General features: G+C 42.8%; 1 pseudogene; it reads right to left on the bottom strand.

Annotated features, from left to right (window-relative positions):
* The window catches only part of LOC149152073 (uncharacterized), a 64,474-nt pseudogene that overhangs the window by 26,047 nt on the left and 13,132 nt on the right, over nucleotides 1–25,295 (bottom strand).

Genomic DNA, 25,295 nt, shown 5'->3' with positions numbered 1-25,295 from the left:
TTTAGGGGTTGATGAACCCAAATACATCGAAATATGAGTTTGGGGTTCATGTGCCCAAATATGTCTATAACACTCCTGTACCTCAGACTTAGATGAAGAAATCAAACACTAGCAGAACAGGTTGCATCAGGTATCTACACTATGCTGCAATATGATGACCAAATCAGTATGGTGCGTATATACGGAGGTAATAAAAATTCCACATTATGATGGTTTCAATGATGTTAACCTCTTTTTGGATCAATTTGAAAGGGAAGTGCCCGAGGAACATCAATTCTAGGTACTTGAGATGGTACAACGCACTACGCATGCCTACTTATGGGGTATGCATAAGGAAAACTTCGCTGATTGGAAGGAATACAAGCGAATGATAAAGATGAGGTTGGATACACTAATAGCAGGATGACTGAGAAATATAGTGGAAAGGATGATCCGCGTGAACACTTGGCGTGATGGACTAAAGCATGGGGTGAAGAGCTCCAACATGTATGGGTGCACATCTTCTGTCACACCCTAGATACTATTCCCATGATTTGGTACTTGGAAATAGAGCTACGCCATGGGACGACCGAATGGGACATCTTGAGGGAATGCTTCCTATCAACTTTCAGCTTTGAGGATGGGTTCGAGTTCACTGATGAAGTGCCCTAGGAGATTAAGGCCGCTATCTTTCGACAACCTGAAGAAATAGTAGAACAAGTTCAACTGGACTGGAGTACACAACTTCGCCACGCACTTGAGTGCTACAAGGTTACTGCTGAAGAAGAAGAAGAAGATGATAAAAAAAAAATCAACATTCCAGAGACTAAAGGACAGTGGAAGGTTGAAGGACCTAAAGTAGAGAACCCTGATGTATAAGAACCTTTGAATACTAGGCACATAAATATTGGGTTCAAGGCGTAGCCTACATTTGCAAAGATAGGTGATTACAGGGATGAAGATACAGTTGATAAAGTTGCGGAGCTACTGCATGCATGCTAGGACTTGTTTCCTTCCAAGTTCTCGAACCTAAAAGGAATAGTAGGGGATCTGGAAGTGATGAAGATCACTTTAAAGCCCGATGTGAAGCTTTTAAAATAGAGAACCTATCGACTAAATCCTTAGTATAATGAATAGGTGTGCAAAGAGCTAGAGAAAATGTTGGAAGCTAGAATTATTGAGCCAATAGAAGAATATGATTGGGTGAGCCCTATGCTATTTGAGGAAAAGAAGCACTAGGGTGAAATAATAATATCTGTAGAACTAAGGAATCTTAATGATGCATGCGTTCATGACCCATTTCCAACCCCATTTAAGGATGAAGTTTTGGAGAATGTTGGAGGCTAGGAGGCTTATTCATTCGCTGATGGATTCTCAAGATACCATCAAATAAATATTGCGTCGAAGGATCGAAACAACAAAACCTTCGAGATAGAGTGTGGTTGCTTTAAGTATACAGTAATGCCATTTGGGCTGAAGAATGCACCTGCAATCTTCTCTAGGGTAATAGTCATGACATTTAAGGTGTTTATTCATAAATTCTTGGAGGTATATTTTGATGATTGGACTATGTTCGAATTGGTGAAGTGCCATGTTACAAGTCTACACCTCATGTTGGATACATGTCATAGATACCAGATCGCGTTGAACTTGAAGAAATGTATATTTTGTGTGCCTTTTAGAATTTTTCTAGGCCATGTAGTATGTAAGCAGGGATTGATGGTGGAACCTATGAAGATCACAGTCATTGTGAATTTAGAATCTCCCAAGAATGTTAAGCAGCTGCATGCAACGCTGGGCCACACAGGCTACTATAGGAATTTTATCAAGTCTTATGCCCAAATAACCACGCTTGTGGAGAAACTATGAAAGAAGGATGTGACTTTTTGTTGGGATGAGGAGTTTCAACAGAGTGTTGATGTGTTAAAGGACAAGATGGTGACTATGCCCATATTAGTATTTCTAGATTGGAAGAAGGAGTTCCATTGCATGTATATGCCTCATGTATTGCTCTGGGTACAGTATTGACCCAACCTGCTTAAGGTGATATTGATCATCCAATAGCCTTTGCAAGTTGGAAATTGTCAAAAGCCAAAAAGAGTTATTCCACTAAAGAGCGCGAAGGGCTAGCGATGGTCTACGCACTGCAAAAGTTTCAACATTATTTGTTGGGTGCACATTTCAAAAGGTACACAGATCATTCTGCTCTCAAGCACCTGGTCAACAAGCCTGTGTTGGGGGGGAAGGTTTGCAGGTGGTTGTTGTTGTTCTAGGAGTATGAATTTGAAGTAATAGCGAAGCCTAAATGGTTGAACCCAACAACGTATCACCTAAGCCGAATCAAAACAGGTGAAGAACCAACCAATTTGGAAGAAGGATTGCCGGATGTGCAACTCTTTGCTGTGTGCGTTGCGGATAACAATTTGCTGATATCATTAAGTTTTTTACCACAGATACATCCCCGGAAGGCTATTCTACTCAATAGAAAAAGGAATTAATGGTCCTCACAACTGATTTTTTTGTTATAGCGGGACATTTGTATAAGATGGGAACAAATGAAATATTGCATTGATATGTTCTAGATTTTTAGCACGCTAGTATCCTCGCTGAAGAACATGGAGGAGTGGCAGGAGGACAATATGCAGGTAGAGCCACCACACAAAATATTTTACGCGTAGCGCTATTGGGCAGCGGATCCCCCCATAACATGTTTTTGGGGCTTGAAGCCAAAATTTTGGTCAAGTGTAATGTAAATACCCCACGAAATGCAGGCGCAGAGCGTGAGAGTCTAGGGTTGTCAACCCTAAAATAATGTAATTCAATGTATGGTATGTCGGCCTACCCATGGTCCGTGGACCATGGGATTGTATAAATAGAGCGAGGCTCTAAGTGAAAAGACAGTATTAGTTTTTGATAGGCAATAGATAGATGCAAAGGCATGGTTAGAAGATAGAAGTGAATCTAAAGTGTATTGGGTCATAGGAGTAGGTAGAGGCTCTGCAGTTGAGTGCGTAGAGGCCTAGTAGAGTCCGCAGCTGAGTGCGTGGACCCTTGCAGCTGAGTGCGTAAGGCGGAGTCAGGTCTGTAACTGAACTTGAGTATTAATAAAGATAATATTGATTCAAAATATTGTGCATCTACTTGTAGACCTGTATTTCGATGTTTTGGTTATTCTTTATGCATTTATATTATTTTAAGTACGTGCACTAATCTGAAAGTTGAACAAGTAATAAGAATATTGGGCCTGCACAAACTAAGCTAAGCACTAATATAATAAGTAAGGATCAGATCAAAATAATACGGTATTCGTGAAGGCGCGTGTTGTAGCTTATATTGTGTTTAAACTTATTTATAACTCTTATCACAATGTGTGGTCTAAAAATCATTGCAGGGGTTCAACCTTAGTCTAAAAGAAATGAAGCATTTTATTTATTATATATTAGAATCACAAAGGAAGAAGTGTAAAAGAATTGGCCCCGGAGTAGCCAAGGTTGCTATACGAACAAATCAAATCGCTATATAAATGGTGTTAGATCTAATATATATATGTGTGTGTGTGCATATGGAAACAAGAAAGAAACAAAGTAACATAGCAAAATTGTTAAAGGGACAATTATAAAAGAATCGGACCCGATATATATATATCTATATATATATATATATATATATATATATATATATATATATATATATATATATATATATATATGTGTTTAAAAGTTTCCGGGTTCGTCGTATCACAAATCATTAAGGTTTGGATATATGGGTTCCACCGATTGCGATTGTGATAGGCCAAACCCGATATAACATATATTATGTTTGATTCTCCCGTCAGGTTCGCGATCATCGCATAACATTTATGACTTATGCCAATTGTGATTTGCGATAGCGATCTGGACCCGATATTATATATACCATGTTTTATATTTCCGGCAGGTCCGCTAATCGCAGTTTGTTAAGGTTTTGGGTTAATACCCCAATTGAAAGCGCCGATTGCGATTGCGATGGGTTTTGGACCCGATGAATTATTAAATATAGATCTATGTATAATCAAGTCTGTAAAGGTATTAAGGCATATTTAAAAGGCAAATGGGTGGATCCGATAGTTTATGCAACATATTTAATTCATTTTAAGTTCCGCAATTACCAAAGGTTTGCATTAATTCCACTGAATAAAGGGAAAATTAGTGTTGAAGCTGAATCCAAAGAAAAGGTGATTGGTCGGGTTATTTGGTGTTCTCGCCAATCAGATCATTCCCGACATATATATATGGACCTCTTTCAAAGCTTTTGGCGCAGTTTATATATTTTCTGAGTCTTAATATTGTATATATAATAAAGTTGAATAATTTCAAAGAGAAAATAGTTTTATAATTGCTATAAAGCAGTTTATTAGCTGTTCCAAGAAATCAGTTCCAAAACTAATTTGATAGAAGAGATAAAAGCCCGAAAATGGAATTCTAAAGTGTTGGTGGTTCGAATTTTGGAGAACTCGGAGACTAGGCCACTGTATTCCTGATATCATCGTTGATTAATGAAAGAATCAGAAGTTTACATGAGTTGTTCGGTATACTTTTGTAACCTTCTTTGTCATGCGTCATGTTATGTTTTCTTCTTTCAAACATAGTAATGAAGCTGCAGACCTTTACTTGCTTATGTAGATAAAGTTAAAATTACTTAAAAGAGCACTCCTATACTTGAAGTTTCCACCTTCCTTTCTAAGTTATAGATAATAGTTTCTGTGAAATACCAGCATATTATCTTTAACTTCTCCAAGAGTCACAAATAGTAGTTTCTGTGTTAAGGAGCATATTGTCTATGATTCAGTTCTCATTTTCATAATTCTTCTAAGTTACAGATAGTATTTTCTGCGAAAACCCAGCATATTATGTTTAACTTCTCTTTCAAGCTTTCTTCACTCATCATTTATATCTAGCAACAAATGGCATTCTAAGATGTTCCGGTCATACATGTATTAAGGGTTAAAGACCAAGTTTTCTCGGTCCTTCATTTGAGAACATAACAAACAATAAGTGGCAATAAATAATATTTATAATGTCTTAAGCACAATTTCTCTACAGCCAGGAAATTGGTTTCTTAAGGTACAACAGTGCACATGGGTTGCGAAGAACAGAAAGCTGTGCGGAGCAGCGCTGTGTGTAGGATAGGATCACGAACTTCCAGAACCCTCATCAAGACATCCCTAGGGTGTGGAAACCTACTTCCAGCACCCTCCCATACTACTTAGGGTGAGACCTCAGTCTGCGCTCCATGGACTGTTGTTGAAAGGTCCAGTAGTACTGGGATTTGCTTGGCTAAACTCACTGTTAAACCTGGGTCAAGCCCCACGTAGCCAAAAAATGGTTCCATTGCCTGGAACAGGATCTACCTAAGGGATGTTTGATGTTGTGCCGCTAGAACCCAACAAAGAAGGAAATTGAAGAGATAAGAAGATTCATGAGTTCGTGACGCAGGAAAATAGAACTCCACAGGTATCTGAGAAAAGGTGGCTAGAGCGCTACGTGTATGCATAAATCCCTGGGATCTTCTTCGCATCCTTTCCTTCTGAACTGTATGAGTGGACTGCGAGGTAAGTACATTAAATCTTTGAATTCCTGTATTAAGATGTTGTTATGTGAAAAGTGGATTATGAGAATACATTAATGTTTGGAATGACACGAAGCGGAAAGATCTACAAAGGTATCGGGGAATTAGGAAATAGTCCCTTAATTTCACCTTCGTGAGAGAGTGATGAAGAGCTCACTTGGGTCTCTCTGAGATGTGTGGTCATTTTGATAAGGCAGTGCATTCCGCAGTTACCACCTCCACCTATGCCACCACCCACTTCACCTCCTTCACCTCCATCTCCACCCACTCCACCTCCACCAAACCTGGAGTTCAACATGGTGAGCGCAATCAAGCTACCCGTATTCAGAGGAGTAGGGAATGAGGATCCGGACCAGTTTTGGTTCATGGTAAGAGCAGTGTGGCAAGTGCAAGGGGTCATAGATGACAACATTAAGAAGGCTACATTGGTGATCGTGCTATAGGATCGCGTGTTGACATGGTATATCAAGCATTCTAATGATCACCCAAATGTAGGAATAGCAGAGATCCAGAATGCACTGAATAGATAATTTAGCTGGCCGAAATCAGAGACATAGTCAATCATCGGGTTTAAAGAGATCACGATGCTTCCAGGTGAGACCCCCTAGGATCTGGATCAACAACTGAAGAGTACGATCCGTGAGGCTAATATGATGCTCACGGATGCACAACATTGTGCATGGTTCATGGCATCTCTAACACTGCACCTGAGGACGGTGCTATCACAATAGAAAATTTATACCTAGGCTGAAGCATTGGAAATGGTGATGAGGTTGCATGAAACATCGATACAAGATCTGAGGCTGTGAGTTAACCAGATCCACATGCAACTACAGAATCTCTACCTAGAAATGTAGAGCTTGAAGCAGGATAGGGCACAATGGCCAGAGGCGCATGAGGAAGTGTGGTGCATAAAATGCAAAGGCGAGGGCCATGACAAGGACCACTGTCTAGTATTCATGAACTACTTGGCAGGAGGTGGGCCAATGCTGTTGAGACCAAAGGCACAGGCAGGGTCAAGTGCGACACCTATGCTATGGTGTATGATCTATCAGATAGGAGGAAATCACACGACGGATAATTGTCATTTGCTGCAGAAGTATATGTAGACTCCACAGTAGCTTTTTTGTAATTTCTGTAGGTCAGTGGGCCATGACGAGCGTACTTGTCATAGCTATGAGTTAATGATGGATCAGACCCTAGCCTATCGAATGCAGACAGAAACACGAGCCCTCGACCTAGCAGCAGGGATGGCGCGCACTAGATTCCATGGGAGAGGTCAAGGACAAGGAGGAATGGGACCAGGAAGGGGCTGCAGACAGTTAATTTGTTACAATTACGGAGGACCATGGCACTATGCCCACGATTGTACCAACCCAACGAGAGTATCATGTTCATACTGTGCTCAGTTTGATCATGAAATGGTAGATTGTCCTACATTGATCGCACAGATGCACGAGAAAGGGGTACTCTAGCCTCTTCCGACTCAAAATATTCAAATGATGGGGTCTGAACTGTGCGAAGAAGACCAAAACGTGAACATGGTGCTCAGAAGTAGCGTGACCACAAGGGAGGATAAGGGGAAGCAGCTCGAGGAAGATACATGGGTTCGCAAGGTTCCTATAAAGGAACCTAAGTTTGACTTACAACATGCAAAGGAGACATTCATGGAAGCTAAGAAGAGCTTCGTGGAGGCCTCCACTTCAGGTAGTAAGGATCAACTAGAGCTAGGGATGGATCCTTCTATGCTTACTACCTTTTTGGAGACATGCATGAAACTGTTGCGCGACAATAATGCAGTTAGGGGACTATAGGAGTTGATCACCAAGTGCGCAGGATCAAGGGAACCACGCGTAGTCTGGAAACTAGGAAAACATGTGTTTCACACCGGGAGGGAAATGAGATTGATGGTGCAAATTGGCGAGTACAAAATGGATCAAGTAATCCTAGACCTGGGTTTAGACGTGAATGTATTACCGAAGCAGACCTGGGAACATATGGGCAGGCTCGCATTACAATGGTCCCCTATTCAATTACAAATGGTGAACCAACAGAAGATTTTGCCCATGGGGAGGTTGCAAGGGGCAACAGTTGATATCGAAGGCACAAGCACGCAGACGGACTTTGAAGTAATAGAGATTGTTGATGACAACAATCCTTATCCCACGTTGCTAGGAATAGACTAGGCCACTGATATGAATGGAGTCATCAACTCTAAAGAAGTGGAAGATGATATTCGAGAAAAAGTCCCTACGCATAGTAGTTCCGCTAGACCTAGCCGAAGGAGCATGCTACACTGAACTAGTGCGCGACGATGAAAGTGACAATGAGTTGGACTGTATTTACTAGATAACCGCATGAGACCAGGAGCATGTGAACCTGACTACAGATGGGAGAATCTCATGGGAGCACGATAGTTCCTGTACTTCAGATTCAAACGAAGAAGTAAAACGCTGGTAGAACTGACTGCATGAAGTGATAAAGCTAAATTTCAACATGATGATTAGATCCCTGTGTTGTGTGACAACAGAAGCAAGGGAACTGCCAACCTATGATGGGGTGACAGCGGTGGATGAATTCCTGGAAAAATTTGAAAGCACAGTACCAGAACAGCTACTGTATGGTGCGCTGGAATGGACGTTGCATGCAACACTCGCATGATGGTGGAATACACATCAAAATACCATTGTAAATTGGCAGGAATGAGAAGGCAGATGCGCTTGTAGTTTGGAATCCCGCAGTGTCAAACAAGAGCCGAGCAGCCAGGATGAAGCAGCTTGCACACCCACCTGTGTCGATGGGTGTAGATGTGTTCTGTGTAAGCACATCCTAGACTAAGGATCGAAAATCAGAACCAGAAGTGGCAGCAGGAAAAGAAACACACCCCACAAATATTCCACGATGGAGAATTCAAAAATCTATGCAGAATCATGAACAGAGTTCACTAGGCAAGACAAAGTGACTGGGACCTACACGTACCAGCGGTTCGATGGGCCTATAGTGCCATAAGCAAAAACTGCAGCACGGAGATGACCCCAACACTGATGAGAAGAGGCGAAACCATAAGAATAGAGAAGAATCCCCATACAACAACTCCCACAATTGTGACAGTACGCGAGGACTCGGGTAAAGGAATTATACAATTACAGGAAGCCATTTGGCATGGGAACTTGAAACTTCATGAACTCAATGAATATTGGGTACGGATGAGAAAGAAAAGCATGATGTTGGATGAAGAAATCAACAAACTAGGAACCAAAGTCACGCAAGCATGCTGCGTCAAAAAACTAAGCATGATGGGACAAGATCTAGCCAGCCATACTATTGCATTAGAAGAAGTTGTGACCCTGCTACCATGGATGCGACCACACCTTACTAGACAATGTAAACTGGGGAGCACACCACATAAGGAAGAACGCGATGCACTGACGGATGCAAGGGCAATTGAGTGGTGCCCGCAGATCGGGCTAACAGGTAAATTGAAGCCTCGCACCAGTTGTGCGACCACCTGACTATCCATAAGAAGCACGCGCTCCAACAGTTGAAAGAGAGTGTGGGACTATAAAAGATTCTGTACAGGAGATGCGTGAGATGAAGGTTGTGCATAGGATCGGGACATCATAGGGGTCACGGCTGGGCATAAGGGATTGTGCTGCTATGCGAGTAGGCTGGGAGATTACCGTTGGTGTCACTGTTCATGACAAGAGGTCCAATTTAAGGTGAAAAGTAGCGGGCAATGGGCAATTAAGAATGATATTTGGGACGATCTGCCACCAAGAAGGCATTAATGATGTAGAAGTGGGGGAAAGGGTCGAATTCAAATTCATAGGTCACAATAAAAACCCCAGGTCTAGCTCCAAGGCGACACTTGGTTGTTTGAGAATTAATCAAGTACAAAGCATTGAGCGTCGCATACTCTTACCGTCCTCAAGTATAGACACAATCACAGCTGCTAGAACAAGAGTGTGGTTCGCTGAAGTTACTGCGGAGCCCCATATGGCCCATGAGGAGCATGGAGAGGCGGTAGCTATGCCAAAAGTTCCAAGATCAACACACACACCACGGCCACAAAAAGATAAGAAAACAATGGGGCCAATCCGTGTCTCCCCAAGAAACCCACGGTTTGGCAAATTGTCAATTGCGGAGAAAGGAAAAGCCATCACCATTGAAACAATGGAGGAGGAGGAAGACTTGCAAGCCTAATCGCCCAAATTGAGGTGCAATATGATGAAGCGGAGGAATTCTCCCAAAAGCATTCCGCGTCGAAGTTACCTCCTTACATCCTCCTATGGAAGGGGAAAGCCAAGGTACCGAAGGACCTAGAGGCCACGAAGAGTGCACTCCAGACTCCGCTCCTCCCCGATGATATAAGGTTTGAAGGTCCACCGTTGGGACGAGTACCGACTATGAAGTTTGAATATTGGGACCTCATGAACAATAATAATTTCCCACAGTTGGCCACAGAGAAGTTAATAAAGCAAAAATGGTTGCGCGGTGTGGAGAAGGCTGGGTTACTCCATCTACGATGGATACCCCACTACCACCGCGCGCCCATCACCATTTTTGTCATCAGGTAGCTACTGTGTCTGGTGCATGATGGGTATCTCTGGTTGGAGGAGCTGATTCCCATCATGGCCGATCTAATTCACCGAATTTATCGACTGCCAGTCAAAGGAAACAACCCCGCAGCCATAGCAAGAAAAAGCAGTGACTTGGCCGTCGCAAAAGCTATGAAGGCCACGTATAAACTAGAAAAGAGAAAGTAGGGGTATGCAATAGCCAGTATTAAAGACCAAGGGGTGTGTGTAGCCACCCAGCTACTGGCCAGAAAGCTAATGAGGAAATGTCACATCGACGAAGTACCAGTGTCTGTGATTGCGTTAGCAGAGCAATGCGTAGAGGGGGTCCAGTTCAACTGGGCGCAGTTCCTTTATGACAAATTTTTGATAAAATTTAGGGAGGCCCAGGTGTAGGATAAGACCTTCCACTATGTGTGGTTTCTCTTATCCATCCTGTTGGTTGCAAGGGAGTTTTCGACGGACAGTCAGTTTCCCACTACTGAGAGTGACATGCCCAAAGCCATGAAGTACACCTCGCTTTGGGCTACAAAAGATGCGAACAGGATTCACGAGATAAAGGTGTTCTGGGTGTTCGTGGAGGCCAGCATCTAAATGTGGATCAACCGCAGGTCATGCTTGTCCCCTACAGTTCATAACAACTTGCAAAGTGCGACAGAATTCAAGGCAGATATGCGTAACCTGTATATCCGGGTGCACAAGGATCCAGCCCAAACATGGGTGAAGATTCTGTTCATTGCAGCGGATGATGCGATCTTTGCAGTGATGGAGTCATGGCCTCCAGAGTGGCGCACCCCAGACTTGGCGGAAATGGAGAAGATCGTAGCACAACAATAAGAGAAGGACACCAAGCTGCGCCTTGCACAACTAGCTGAGAGGAAGCACCAGGAACAAGAAGCCACATGGCAGAAGGCGGCCGATGTAGTAGCAGCAGCACAAACGGCAGAGACTACAACTGTGCCAACTAGAGAGGTCGAGGAAGGCCAGGAGAGGGCCTCGGGGTAGCAGACCGAGGAAATGGATAGGCAGGAGGACCGTGCGGACCCCAGTAAGACATCAAGACAACTCAAGCAGCCACGCAACTGAGAGAAAATATCCCCCAAGAAGAAAGGGAAAGCCACAAAGACGTCCATCGACCCGATCATGCTTAAAGAAGGTGATCCATTAGATATTAGCAAAATGATTCGAGAAGTTGTGGAGGACATGCTCCAGGATTACGGTTGGAGCAGAGCACTATGTTGGGGTCACTCAGCACGTAGCTATAGGGTTTACATGTACAACACCCCCAAATAGGCACACTGGCCTAGCATGTCACAGGAGGAACCGATGTGGATGAACAACCGATGCGCCCCCGCATGGGTAACACCTTCATCTTTCCCAAAGGCACATTAGCAGTAGCAAGCGAGGATGACCGGGCTGTGATGAGCAGCATGACAGGTGTCGGGTTGAACTTGGCTACCCTGTCGTGTGAAATACTGTACCAGCTGTAGGATGGGGTCACCACCAAACTCCACGCCCAGGAAGGTCGAGCAATCCAGGTCCTGCATGAGCAGAAAATCCACATGGACCATCTCAACATCCTCTAGAGGGATGAGTTGGTGGCGCAGGTTAGCGGATTGGAGCAGGCTTTAGAGGATGCATGCAAGAGTGTTCTAGAGTTGGCCATGATGGCAGAGCTACCAGCAGCAAAACGGGTCCATAGATTGGCGGTCGGAGTCCGCGAGGCCCAGGAGGAAACGAAAAAGGTTCAATTCGAGTTGAACTTACAAATTGTTGGGTTGTGTTATATTCTTTCCACGACTAACCTACGTAGTGAACTGGGGGGTTAGAAGGGGGGCAGATCCCCCCCTTCGTTGTGCTAATTTTGCAGCAAGGGGGTCACAGGAGGGGCGGCAGCCCCCCTATCTAGGGGGTTTGAGGGGGGCGGGTAGCACCCCTCTATAGGGTTCGGGGCAACACCCTATGTTATAGACATTTTTGTGCCTTACAACATTGAGCATGAAATGTCCATAATCCAAGGGATCCAAAGTCCCTAAAAGAGTTGTTCCTACCCCTAAAGGAAAAAGGTCAACCAATGACAGCTTTTCCCAGAAGTTCTCCACCAAAAACCACTCAGAAACAGTCAATTCAGGATCAATTCAGATGCTCTGCTAGCTGCCTACGTTGCAATGCACCCCAGTACACTAGCTAGGTGCATTGCAACGCACCTAAATGCACTACCAGGGTGCGCTAAGCGGGAAATGACAAATGGAAAGCTCATTCAACGAGGTGGAAAGACCATGGAAGCTTCCAGAATCTTCTCCAGTGACACTTGCCTCAATGAATTCGACTAGTGATGAGTAAGAGGCTCTCAACCTCCAAGTGGAAGCAAGAACTGACAAAGAGGAGCCACAAGTCAAAACATAAGCTGACTCATCCTCTCTGCTTACATCTATATATGGATCCCTCATCCCAGAGATCCAGAGGCTGGAATTTTGTACTTTGCAGAGAATTGCTGTTGGTTTGAGATTGAGATTAGTACATTGGGTGATTTATGCTTTGTTGGAGGAGAGGAAGGGATTTCTTTGCTGGGAGGTAGATGTTGGATCGGAACTCACTTGGTTGTATCTCCTCTTGGACTTTCTTATTCTATCAATAAACTATTTGAGTTTCTCCTACATGCTGTGTATCAATGATGTTTTGTTATACTTACATGTTTAAGCTTAATCTGATCTTGAGCTTTTTATGAATGTATATCTATATCTTCGTGTAGTTTTCTCTCTTGTGATCTTGCAGGAATTCGGTGAAGCTGGGCCAGTAAGGGAGCAGGGAGCTGGGAGCTATTGAAGAGAGGAGCGACTGGATCAACAAACTAGCGGAAGACACAGGTTAGTTACATCCTTCCTCGTCATTTACATTTCATAAAGAAGAATACTCGATTAGTTTTCCTTGTTTGTTGCTAAGGCACTATCACACCTTAGAGTGGGACAGGGGCATTCCGAATGGATACTTTTCCCAACAACAAATTGGCGACTCCACTGGGGAACGTATCTAGTTACTTTATTGTGTTTCTATTGTTGTTCTTCTCATAAACTTAGGAGTGGAGAATCGAACTGCATTTGCCATTTACAAATGCAAAGTAGAGATCTGCCACTCTAGTCCACTCACTGGGCCTTTTTATGATCTGAACAGCTGATCCACAAGTGCTCTAACAGCCCTTTGTGATAGATATTAGTCCTCCTTTAAATCATCCTCCTAATTGTACCTAATTGATAGCTTTTATCCGGCCAAAAACTGTAGATTAAACTGCAAACCGTGACCCAGAACCCAGAGACAATTCTCGTTTCTGCTTCAGCGCAGGCTCTATGAAGAGGTTCTGCATTTCAACGCAGGTCCCGAGAGGGCTACCTGCGCTAAAGTTCAGTTTCTCTGTGCTGGGGGTGCGCTGATCAGCCTTTGCCTTGTGCAGCTGTGGTTCCCTGCTTCCTTTTGCTCAGTTTTATCTCTGTTTTTTTGCAGCCTATTATCAGTGTGTGTATCTATAAAAAAACCCCTTTTCTCTACCTCAATTCCGCCTCAGTTGTATAAAGAAACTGTATTTGTTCTTTGTGTATTTGTTACATCATTTGCAGTTTCCCATTACAAAAGTAAACTAGTCATACTGTCGCCCTTAGATCTAGACCTTTCATAAGTGTCGTTTTGATCTTAGGAGTAAGTTTGTTTGCTGTTAACAGTTGATTGCGCTTTTACTTTTGTCTTTTGGTTTGAATTTGTGAATTTCTAGTGTCGAAACAAGTGTTTACTTCAAAATCATAAAGTGTCGTAATCGTCTTTTTGATTTCAAAAAGAAACTTGTTTGTGTTTTCACTTGAAATCGAATTCAAATTTTGTACAACAGCTTTCTTTTTAGGCATCAATATTAAGAAAGCGAAAACAAATACATGCATTTGTGCATTTGCATATTGATAGTTTGTATGGTTTGATTTAGGAAAAGTGCATTTACAGTGTGCTCTATTCTCTCTGAGAAAAGTTTGTGTCTTTCTTTTCCCCTTGTAGCTAGGATTTTCATTGTTGAAAAGAGATAAATGCTTGCTTATCATCTTTAGACTGCATTTAGGAATTGTATATATACATCTCGTGGTGATCCAAAAAGGCAAACTTCTAAGAAAGATCAACCTAAAATAAATTGAATGAACTTAACAACGCTTTGTAATTTAACGCACAACATAGAGGTCTAGGCTAGAGACGTGTTCCGGCATCGTAAAACCTGGTGACTGTCGATCTCGCTGATGGTTGGGTGATTCCTCCTGAGAGACGATAAGCGCCAGTACGGATTGTGCTCCCACGTACCGTCGAGTATATATTTCGAGACCCCTATAGGCATAAAACCTTTATCCATAGGAAGCCGTGTCGGTAGCCCTACTGATCTTAATGCACTGAACACATCATTCGGGAAGATTGACCGCCCGTGCCTTAAAAAGTATTCTGCGGTTTTGCGAAAAGTTTGGCACACCCTCTACCTAGAACTCCAGAGCAGTTCCTTTTGGCCTTTTTCAGACTCTATAACGGAAAAAGTCCATCCGAGCATTTGTCACTTCAGGCTCGTTAAAACATCGAAGGCGACTAGAGTCATCTTTTGCTTTTTCTCAACTCTTTAAAATTGAAAAAGCAAGTTGTGTCCAAGCATCGTTAAAATTTATTTTAAACGGAATATTCATACCCTTTTTCCTGCATTGATCTTTAGGTTGAGAAAATGGAGCCTACCAACCAAGGAATTCCCCTTGGTGGAAATCCTAGTCCCTTCTCCTCTTGGGGAGATGTTGGTGCGCCCCATATGGTCACATTGTCGCTTCCAGGACTGACAATTGGCTTGCCGGTCTGGCTCTTCTCAACCAATGTCGTTCAAAACACCACTATTCCTGAATAGTCGAATCAGTAGTTAGACCAGTCCAGAGTTACCCACCAACCTTCCACTTCCTCTAATTCTTCCTCTCTCCCTTCCTCTTCGCTTGACGGGACTGGTAAAGCTAAAAACCAAGTTCCTAAGGAGAAGAAGGAAAAGAAGAAGAAAGAGAAGAAGAAGAAGGAGCCAAAAGCGACTGGGGGCAAACGAGTGTCGTCTAACGAAAATTCACACACAGCACTGACTAGGCCTAAATCGCCATGTGTCATATGCAAGGGAGACCACTTTCACAGAGATTGTCCCTGCATCCCTCAGATACTAAGGGACTGGTCTCCCCGTTTGCACAATCTGGTGGCGTCAACCTCTGGTAGCCATGTTGAAAGCACACCATCAACTAGCGAAAGTGAAGTCCCAGGACAAAAAGGGAGGGCTAGACCTCCCTGTAGACTGTGCGAAGGCGACCATGCCCTCCACCGTTGTCCTTTCTTAGACGAGGCTAAAAGAGTTTTGGAAGATCATCCGGTTTCACCGTTACGACTTCCTCCTGGATATAAAAAACTCTTGCCAAGTCCTTCGTTAATTGAGAATCCAGCTGGCCTTCTCAAGTGGTCAGCTGAAGCATCTATCATTGAGGATAAACCAACTGAATCCATACTAGATGAAAGTCAAAAGGTCGAGGCGGCAGTTGACCCGGTCTTGCCTTCAGAGGTTTTATCTTTGAATGATACAGTCACTGAAGAGGATAAGGATGACACCATCCAAATTCTCTTCCTCAACACAGACTCCGACGAACAAGGGGGCAATCCACCCATTCCTTTATCGCAGGAAGGAAGTTCGTCAGAGCGATACCCGGCCATCTACTCGGTCCCACCACCAAGCAACCTAGTTGTATCCTTCGACTGGAACCAACTAGGCAGACCCCATTTGCCAGCAAGCATACCATTCAGAATTATTGTCCAAATATACAGAATGGTCATGGCTGGCACCATCATTGATGAGGGGGCATCTGTGAGTATCCTTTCCTCTATTTCTTGGAAAGTGCTTGGTTCGCCATCGCTTTTGCCTGAGATGAGAAATCTGACAGGCTTCGGTAAAGGAACCAGTCGACCTTTAGGGATCCTCCCCAATGTGCCTATCACATTGAAAGGGAAGACCGTTCAAATGAACGTGATGGTCGTTCAAGGACCCTTGGATTATAACCTACTCCTTGGACGAGACTATATTTATTGCATAGGAGCCATCGTCTCCTCACTCTTTAGAGTAATGTGTTTTCCGCACGAAGGAAGAGTGGTCAAGCTCGTGGACCAACTTTCATTTCCTGGATCACGCATCGCAAATAGTCATATACCACCCTAAATGGTCTCTTCACGCAAGAAATGTCTCAACCCACGGTCCGTCCTCCCGATGAGCGTGAGTGATTCGGAAGGATATGACTGGAACCCAGGGGGCATGCATCCTGGTCTGCTTCGGCAGGAAAACTTTGGGTATAAGGTAGGTTTCCACGGGAGAATATGACTAGTCCATACCCCGTCCGTGATTGGAAGAGGGGTTGTTCTAGAATAAGATTCTTTTGTCAAAGTTATGTGTTTGGCGCTCGTTGTCACTCACCTTTGTCTATCTCGATAGACATCGCTGAAGAAGTGTTTTGTTTGAAAGATTAATAAAACAATCTTTGGTAACCTGAAAGAGGTAGGCCTCTCCCGGTTAAACAAATGTTTTTCCTGCAAATTGAGGGGTAACCTTGAAACTCTACTTTATACCTGGGGGCATGCAAACCTTTTGGAGTGCAAGCAAGGGGCGGCTATTTATTTTTTAAATTTTTAGGTCCTCCCTTTAAACCCATAGGTCTAACCATTTAAACTCGTAGGATTAGTCGTTTCCGAACTTGCATAACGAAAGGATGCGGGGCATAGCTTTGTAAGGCGCAAGCTCCATAAAAAATGGCATCTTACATGAGACATTCTTATCATATGACTGGATTATCGAGCAGTTTTAGCGCATAGTTCATGCTCGTTAAAAAATAAACATAAGATCGAGCAGTTTTAGCACATAGTTCATGCTCGTTAAAAAATAAACATAAGATCGAGCAAGTGTTTCAACCCGTGTTTAAGCTCGTTAAAAAATGAACTATCCTCTGGTAAATAACCACCGTGAATGTAACATTATCAGCCATTAAAGCCTTGGTCGTGTTTGCACCGTCACCTCCACTTTTCCATTGGCCGATCATTCACCTCCATATGATTGTTTACCCATTTTGAGGAACAGCTGCGAAGAGTGATTTCACTAGCCATCCTTGTGACACTACCGTGCTTGGAAAATTCCAACCCTTACCTGGAATCAGCTGCTACCCATTTTATCACTCGTTCCTCAAAAGACGAGTCTTCTTTAAGATCTTTTCATTTGACTTGTAAAATATGAAAAGATTGCCGAGTTTTGGCCTTCCAGCTTGTTAAAGCGACCGGAAGAGCTATCCCTCCTCTAGATTTTAATCTTTTTGGACTGGAGGGATTATTGCACAAAAAGATCGAGCGCTTGTTTTGTTCGGCTCGTTAAAACTATCGAAAATTCATCCCTTCTGTATTGTTTTATACTTTTTCGGACTTAAGCGATTAGATGACGAAAAAGGACTTCCGGAGTTATCTTTGCGTACCTTTTCAGACTCTCTAAAAATGAAAAGGACCGAGTTATCTTTGTCGTTAGACTCGTTAAAAACATTAGTAGCGACAAACTTGTCTTTAGACGAGAACGAGTTTCACTATCGCTAGGCTCGTTAAAACATAGCGATGGGTTTGCCCGAAGGGAAAATTATAGAACAAGCATATGTTATCCTCCTCAAGCTTGACAAAAATAAAGAGGTACTGGTCAGCAATGACTGGGGAAAAATTGGGAAGAAACTCAAAGAACCTTTATTGGTAGCAAGTCGCTCTTGAACATGACACTTCCACTCCGTGCCTGAGTCGGGTTGGGTTGTTTCATTCACCGGTCACATCACCATGGTCTCGCCATACCATCCACCTTTGGGGTAAATGCTACCAAACCATCATATAAGTGTCGCCGATATGTTCAAGAGAAGTCATCCAGAGAGGTCAACCGTGTCCCATCCACTACCATACATTATACTTCATTCTTTCATGACCGCCACCCTGAATCATATATCATCAGATCGTTTTCACCTACATCAAAATCATTTGCTCCGTTCCATGTTACTGATGTGGGATACATTAAGGCCCTCCTTTGACGGATCGCTTCTTGTTGACATCAACTCATTATCCAAGAAGTTGATCTAGGAACACCCCCTTCAGTACTTTGAAGCTTGCATGCCTCAATGGCAAGTTTCTCACTTCCGGCGACAGGTATACATCAATGACCTTCGACTGAAAGATTTTGCATGATGTTCGACGCCAAGTCCTTTATTCACACCACTTAAATTTTACTGCAGTACCTTGAGGGTCATTATCATTATCGGTGATTCCTCTCGCGCTTGTTAACAGTTTACATCATTGACTAGTAATCAAGCAATGTCTTTCCATGTTCGACTTCAAAGCATTTCTCACATGGATCGACTTGTACTTAGAGTGAAGATCGGACGAGATTGAAGACCCCGGATCTAGTTTCATCCATCCGGGCTACGATATATATTCAGGAAAAATAAAGACATTGACATGTACAGCATTGCAGAACAGATAATCATCCTACCAAAAGGATGATGATTTCATCACAATCATCAGTCTACCATTAGACGATTGTCTGTCCTATGTACATAAAATGAATTTATAAATCTGAGCATGGGAATGCCCGCCTCAGCTAGATCATGAAAACAGTATGAAAATTAATGTATTGTATTGTATCTTATTACAGGTCTCCTCCCAGCATTGAATGAACTTCGGATCCTCCTAATAAAGCATTTCACCTGATAAACGGCCTCATACTTTAGGGGGCAACTGTTATAGACATTTTTGTGCCTTACAGCATTGAGCATGAAATGTCCATAATCCAAGGGATCCAAAGTCCCTAAAAGAGTTGTTCCTACCCCTAAAGGAACAAGGTCAACCAATGACAGCTTCTCCCAGAAGTTCTCCACCAAAACCCACTCAGAAACAGTCAATTCAGGATCAATTCAGATGCTCTACTAGCTGCCTGTGTTGCAATGCACCCCAGTACACTAGCTAGGTGCATTGCAACGCACCTAAATGTACTACCAGGGTGCGCTGAGCGGGAAATGACAAATGGCAAGCTCATTCAACGAGGTGGAAAGACCATGTAAGCTTCCAGAATCTTCTCCAGTGACACTTGCCTCAATGAATTCGACTAGTGATGAGTAAGAGGCTCTCAGCCTCCAAGTGGAAGCAAGAACTGACAAAGAGGAGCCACAAGTCAAAACATAAGCTAACTCATCCTCTCTGCTTACATCTATATATGGATCCCTCATCCCAGAGATCCAGAGGCTGGAATTTTGTACTTTGCAGAGAATTGCTGTTGGTTTGAGATTGAGATTAGTACATTGGGTGATTTATGCTTTGTTGGAGGAGAGGAAGGGATTTCTTTGCTGGGAGGTAGATGCTGGATCGGAACTCACTTGGTTGTATCTCCTCTTGGACTTTCTTATTCTATCAATAAACTATTTGAGTTTCTCCTACATGCTGTGTATCAATGATGTTTTGTTATACTTACATGTTTAAGCTTAATCTGATCTTGAGCTTTTTATGAATGTATATCTATATGTTCGTGTAGTTTCTCTCTCTTGTGATCTTGCAGGAATTCGGTGAAGCTGGGCCGGTAAGGGAGCAGGGAGCTGGGAGCTATTGAAGAGAGGAGCGATTGGATCAACAAACTAGTGGAAGACACAGGTTAGTTACATCCTTCCTCCTCATTTACATTTCATAAAGAAGAATACTCGATTAGTTTTCCTTGTTTGTTGCTAAGGCACTATCACACCTTAGAGTGGGATAGGGGCATTTCAAATGGATACTTTTCCCAACAACACCCTGGGAAATTTTTTTTTGGACCCTATATTAGGTTGGGTGAACCTACCTATGGTTTTTGGTCCATGGTTTTGGATGCGATGGTTTTCGGTCCATGGAATTGGATGCTTCAGCATGTATAAATATGTATTGTAACATTGAAAGGAATATAATGAAAAATCAAGCTGGTAGTCCCGAATTTGGGATCCAGGGGAAAATCTCTGTGTATATGTGTTTTATGTGTTATGCGCTCACATTGTTTATTTTTCTGTGTTTTAGAATTCGTATGCAGGTAATTTCTGTACAGGGTTAAAACCTACATTTGGTATCAGAGCAATTTTGGCTTGAAGGGGACGCCTTTATTGCCGAGGGGTTTCGCTCGGGCCTATGGTAGACCCTATTCAGTGGGAGATCTGCGAGATTGATTCTAGTGGTGAAAGAAGATGGTGAGCAGTGGAAATATAGAGATCGAGACATTTAATGGTCGGGGTTTTGAGTTGTGGAAACTCAAGATGGAGGATCTGTTGGTGGATAAAGATCAGTGGATTACAATAGATCTAGATACTAAACCAACAGGAGTGTCCGATGAAGAATGGAAGAAGTTGGATCGAAAGGCAAAGAGCACAATACGATTATGTGTCCCAGATTCAGTATTGCTGAATGTATTAGGGGAAGCTACAGTGAAGGCTTTGTGGGAAAAGTTAGGGACTTTGTACCAATCTAAGTCTCTGGTGATTAAACTATTCCTGCGGAAAAAGCTATATAACCTGAGGATGAAAGATGGAGACTCAGTGACAGAGCATCTAAATGCATTTAATATTGTGGTAAGTCAGTTAGCATCTATTGATATTAAAATTTCAGATGACGATAAGTGCATCATTTTGTTGTGTTCTCTACCAGTTCATGGGATAGTCTGGTTATTGCAATAGGTAGCAATGCAACTACCTTGCAATTTGATGAAATAGTCTCATCCTTGCTGATAGAGGAGATGAGATGGAAAAATATAGAGAGCCAAAATGGTGATGCCTTGTCTGTATGAGGACGGTCCCAGAACAAAAGCAAAAATAAGTCATCGAGTGGGAGATCTAAATCTAGAGGGAGATCTAAATCTCCAGGAAAACCTGTAAAGGTGGTGTGCTGGAAATGCGGAAGGGAAGGGCACTACAAAAGGGACTGTAAATCTAAAGCTCTTGACAAAGGAAAGGGATCCGATGATGCTTCTTCTACAAAGGCAAAAACCACCTCAGATGAAGATGGGGATGTGTACTTGGCTTCTTCAAGTGCACATGTAGATCATGAGGCATGGTTGATTGACTCAGGTGCATCCTTTCACTTCACTCCCCATAGAGGTTGGTTCTACGAGTATGATAAATACGATGGTGGTGATGTCTTCTTAGGGGATGATAGGAAGGCTAGAATCGTTGGTCATGGAAAAGTAAAGTTGAAGTTGCAAGGTGGAAGTTGAAGTTGCAAGGTTGCGTGCAACAAATACAACATGCGGTGGAACAGTGTGTTGCGGACACCCAAGCTGCACGAGACCCGCTACATGGACTTCACGCAAATATCACCGTGCTAGTAGGGTGACTTGAGGACGAGTCATGATGATTGTGTTGGAGGCCTGTTGGGCAGTGGATCCCCCCATAGCATGTTTTTGGGGCTTGAAGCCTGAATTTTGGTCAAGTGTAATGTAAAGATCCTGTGAAATGCGGGCGCGGAGTGCGAGATTCTAGGGTTATCCGCCCTAAAATAATGTAATTTAATGTATGGTATGTCGGCCTACCATGGTACGTGGACCATGGGATTGTATAAATAGAGCAAGGCTCTAAGTGAAAAGTTAGTCTTAGTTTTTGATAAGCAATAGATAGATGTGAAGGCATGGTTAGAAGATATAAGTGAACTTGAAGTGTATTAGGTCGTAGGAGTAGGTAGAGGCTCTGCAGCTGAGTGCGCATAGGCCTAGTAAATCCGCAGCAGAGTGCGTGGACCCCTATAGCTGAGTGCACAAGGCGGAGTTAGGTCTGTAACTGAACTTGAGTATTAATAAAGATAAAATTGATTTAGAATATTGTGCATCTGCTTGTAGATCTGTATTTCTATGTTCTGGTTATTCTTTATGCATTTATATTATTTTAAGTACGTGCGCTAATTTGAAAGTTGAACAAGTAATAATAATATTGGGCCCGAACAAACTAAGTTAAGAACTAATATAATAAGTAAGGATCGGATCGAAATAATATGGTATTCCCGAAGGTGCACAGGGGTTGCGAAGAATAGAAAGTTGCGCGGAGCAATGCGGCGCGCAGGATAGGATCGCGAACCTCCAGAACCCTCATCAAGACATCCCTAGGGTAAAGAAACTTGGTTCCAAGACCCTCCCATACTACTTCGGGTGACACCTCAGTCTGCGCTCTACATACTTTTGCCGAAAGGGCCAGTAGTACTAGGATTTTCTTGGCTAAACTCACTGCTGAACTTGGGTCAGGCCCCACATAGCCAACAAGCGCTATGGTGGATGACAATGCATAAAGATTATAAGACATTTTGAAAAGCATACGATGCTTTTCGAAGGACGAGAAAGCCATCATGACAAGATAAATTAACCTTAAATCCTCAAACTTCAATACAAGTGTTTGACAAATGGGATATTGACTTTATAGGTTTGATATAGCCACTAGGGAAGAAGATAGGTGCGTGGTACATTATTATTGCGAAAGAGCATATGACAAGATGGGTAGAAGCACATCCAGTGAAGGACTGTACCACCTCTATAGCCATAAAGTTCCTAGATAAGTATGGGTTGACAAGGTTTGGATGTTTGAAGATACTGATGAGCAATAGGGGTACACACTTCCTCAATAAAACTCTTTCCACGATGCTCGAAGAATTTCAGGTGTATCATCAGAAGAGTATGCTCTATCAACCTCAAGAAAATAGAATAGTTGAATCATTTAGTAAGATCCTGGAAAATGCATTGAAGAAGGTTTGCAACGTGCAGAGGAACGATTGGAATGTGCACATACTAGTAGTCCTATGGGTATATAGGATGACGTGTAAGAAGTTAATTGGACAAACCCCGTTCAGGTTGGTATATGGGATAGAAGAAATCATTCCAATGGAGTATATTGTGCCAAGTCTATGAATTGCATCATTAACTGATTTGGCGAATCGTGAGACTATGGAGGAGCGCCTTGTGCAGTTGTTGGAGTTAGAAAAAGATAGGTTTTTATAAGGATTTCACCAACAGGTGCAAAAGGAGCATGAAAAGGCTTGGCATGATCGACATATTAAGATGTGCACCTTCAAGGTGAACTATATGGTCTTACTTTATGATAGAAAGTTCACGAAGCTCCCTCGGAAGTTCCAAATGCACTAGTTGGGGCCCTGTGTAGTCAAGGAAATTATAGATGGTGGCGTAATTCAACTCGTGAAGCTGAATGGGGAAATATTTTCGGGAAGAGTCAATGGGAGTATATTGAAGTTATATCAAGGGGATCATACCCCTGCACAATGACTATATGATGGTTGGACAATCTTAGTACTCCAGGCAGCTGCGAGGGAGTATGTGACTATAAACTACATTGCCCAAAGACTTAGAAAATGAAGTAAGGAAGATGCGAGAGGAAAAAATAGTAAGGGGGCTACACGACAGATGAAAGGGGTACAATAGAAGAAGTTGCAACAACAGAAGCTATGATGGATGAACTGCGCCATAGCGGTTGGTTCTGTGTGACCGGGTCCAAAAACAGCCATTGAAGACACTGTTCATGATTAGATAGAGAAAATCCCGTGAGAAGGAGCGGGTAGGTGACATTTATGGTGAAAATATTTGGAGATATACAACCAAAGGTGCATTTATGATCAGAAAATGGAGGGAATGGTCAGATTTGAATTGGAAATTGCCTATAAATTTGGCATGTTGGTCTGCTGTAGAACACTTTGCCTTTCGAAAATCACGTATGAGCCCTCTTGTTTTCACTCTATGAATCAGAAGATTTGGGAGGATTTAGTTTTAAGCCTGACATTTACGAGATTGGCTGAGTGGAACAAGAAGATTATCCTTGAACAAATTTCCGTTGAACCTATAAATTTCGAAGCCACTACCTCTCAAGCAGAAGTCTCAGAAGTTGCGTCAATAGAAGGTCCATCATCTATGCCTACGATGTTGAGGTCTCCTAGGACGACACCATCTGCTACTAAGGAAAAGTAGAAGAAGCTCCAAGTTGTACCAGTGAGGTAGTCACCGAGGAAGATTCCAACAGAGGTTATGTAGAAAGGAAAAATGGTTAAGTCCAAGTAGCCCCATGAACCCTTAGATTTGGATGAAGAAGAACTCAATGAATAATTTGAAGAGCTGGATGTTGATGAGGGAGAGCCTCTCACTAGGCTCTTGTAGTATATCCCTCCACGAAAAGGGAAAGTGAAGGTTCCAAAGGATCTCGATAACGCAAAATTGACGATCTCTACACTGCTATTTCCAAAGGAAGTGGTATTTGAAGGCGCACTCTTAGCGCGTATCCTTGTGCTGAAAATGGAGGATTGGGATTTAGCCGATCATGAGAAATTTCCGCATTTGGCCACTAATAAGTACATGACCAAGATTTACTATGAAGAGACTAGGGTCACAAAGATGGAACCATTAAAATGGGTAAAAGGGGCCGACCATGCCGGATTGCTACATATGCGCTGTGTGTGCCACACTTTAGCAAGTTGGTTATCAATAATGTATGCGTGTGCCAATTTATCACGCTAGTGCATGATGGGTGTTTGTGGTTAAGCGAACCCATCCCCATAACATACATGCTAATCCACATAATTACGAAATTTCCCTATAAAGGGGTGGATCCAGCCAAGGAGTTTGAAGGAAAAAGAAAGGAGAAGGAGCTTGTAGATAAAATGGAAAATGAGTTTGGACTAGTTAAGAAGTCATGTAGATACTTTATCTACTCCATTATAGACTAAGCGGTGCCATTTAGGCTCAGATTTTGGCTAGGAAGGTCATGTGGAAATGTCGCACGGATGAGGTTCCGACGCTAGTAATTTCATTGGCTACACAACGCTCAAAGGGGGTGCATTATAACTGGGCATAGTATCTATGCAAGGAGTTCTTAGCAAATTTCCGTGAAGTACATGATGATGGCAAGACATTTCACTATGCTTGGTTCCTGCTATTGATTGTACTCGTTGCATGGTGACTTCTGAAGGATAGTCAGTTCCCTTCGCAAGATGAGGATTTACTAGAGGCAGTAAAGTTCTCTTCGATGTGGGCAACGAAGGACCCAGAGAGGGTCA

The sequence above is a fragment of the Pinus tabuliformis genome, chromosome 9 (genome assembly GCF_031772625.1).
Source record: "Pinus tabuliformis cultivar Carrire ecotype Pingquan chromosome 9, CPIR1, whole genome shotgun sequence".
Lineage (NCBI taxonomy): Eukaryota > Viridiplantae > Streptophyta > Pinopsida > Pinales > Pinaceae > Pinus > Pinus tabuliformis.
The sequence above is the reverse complement of the archived record's forward strand: the minus strand, read 5'-3'. Positions and strand labels throughout refer to the sequence as shown.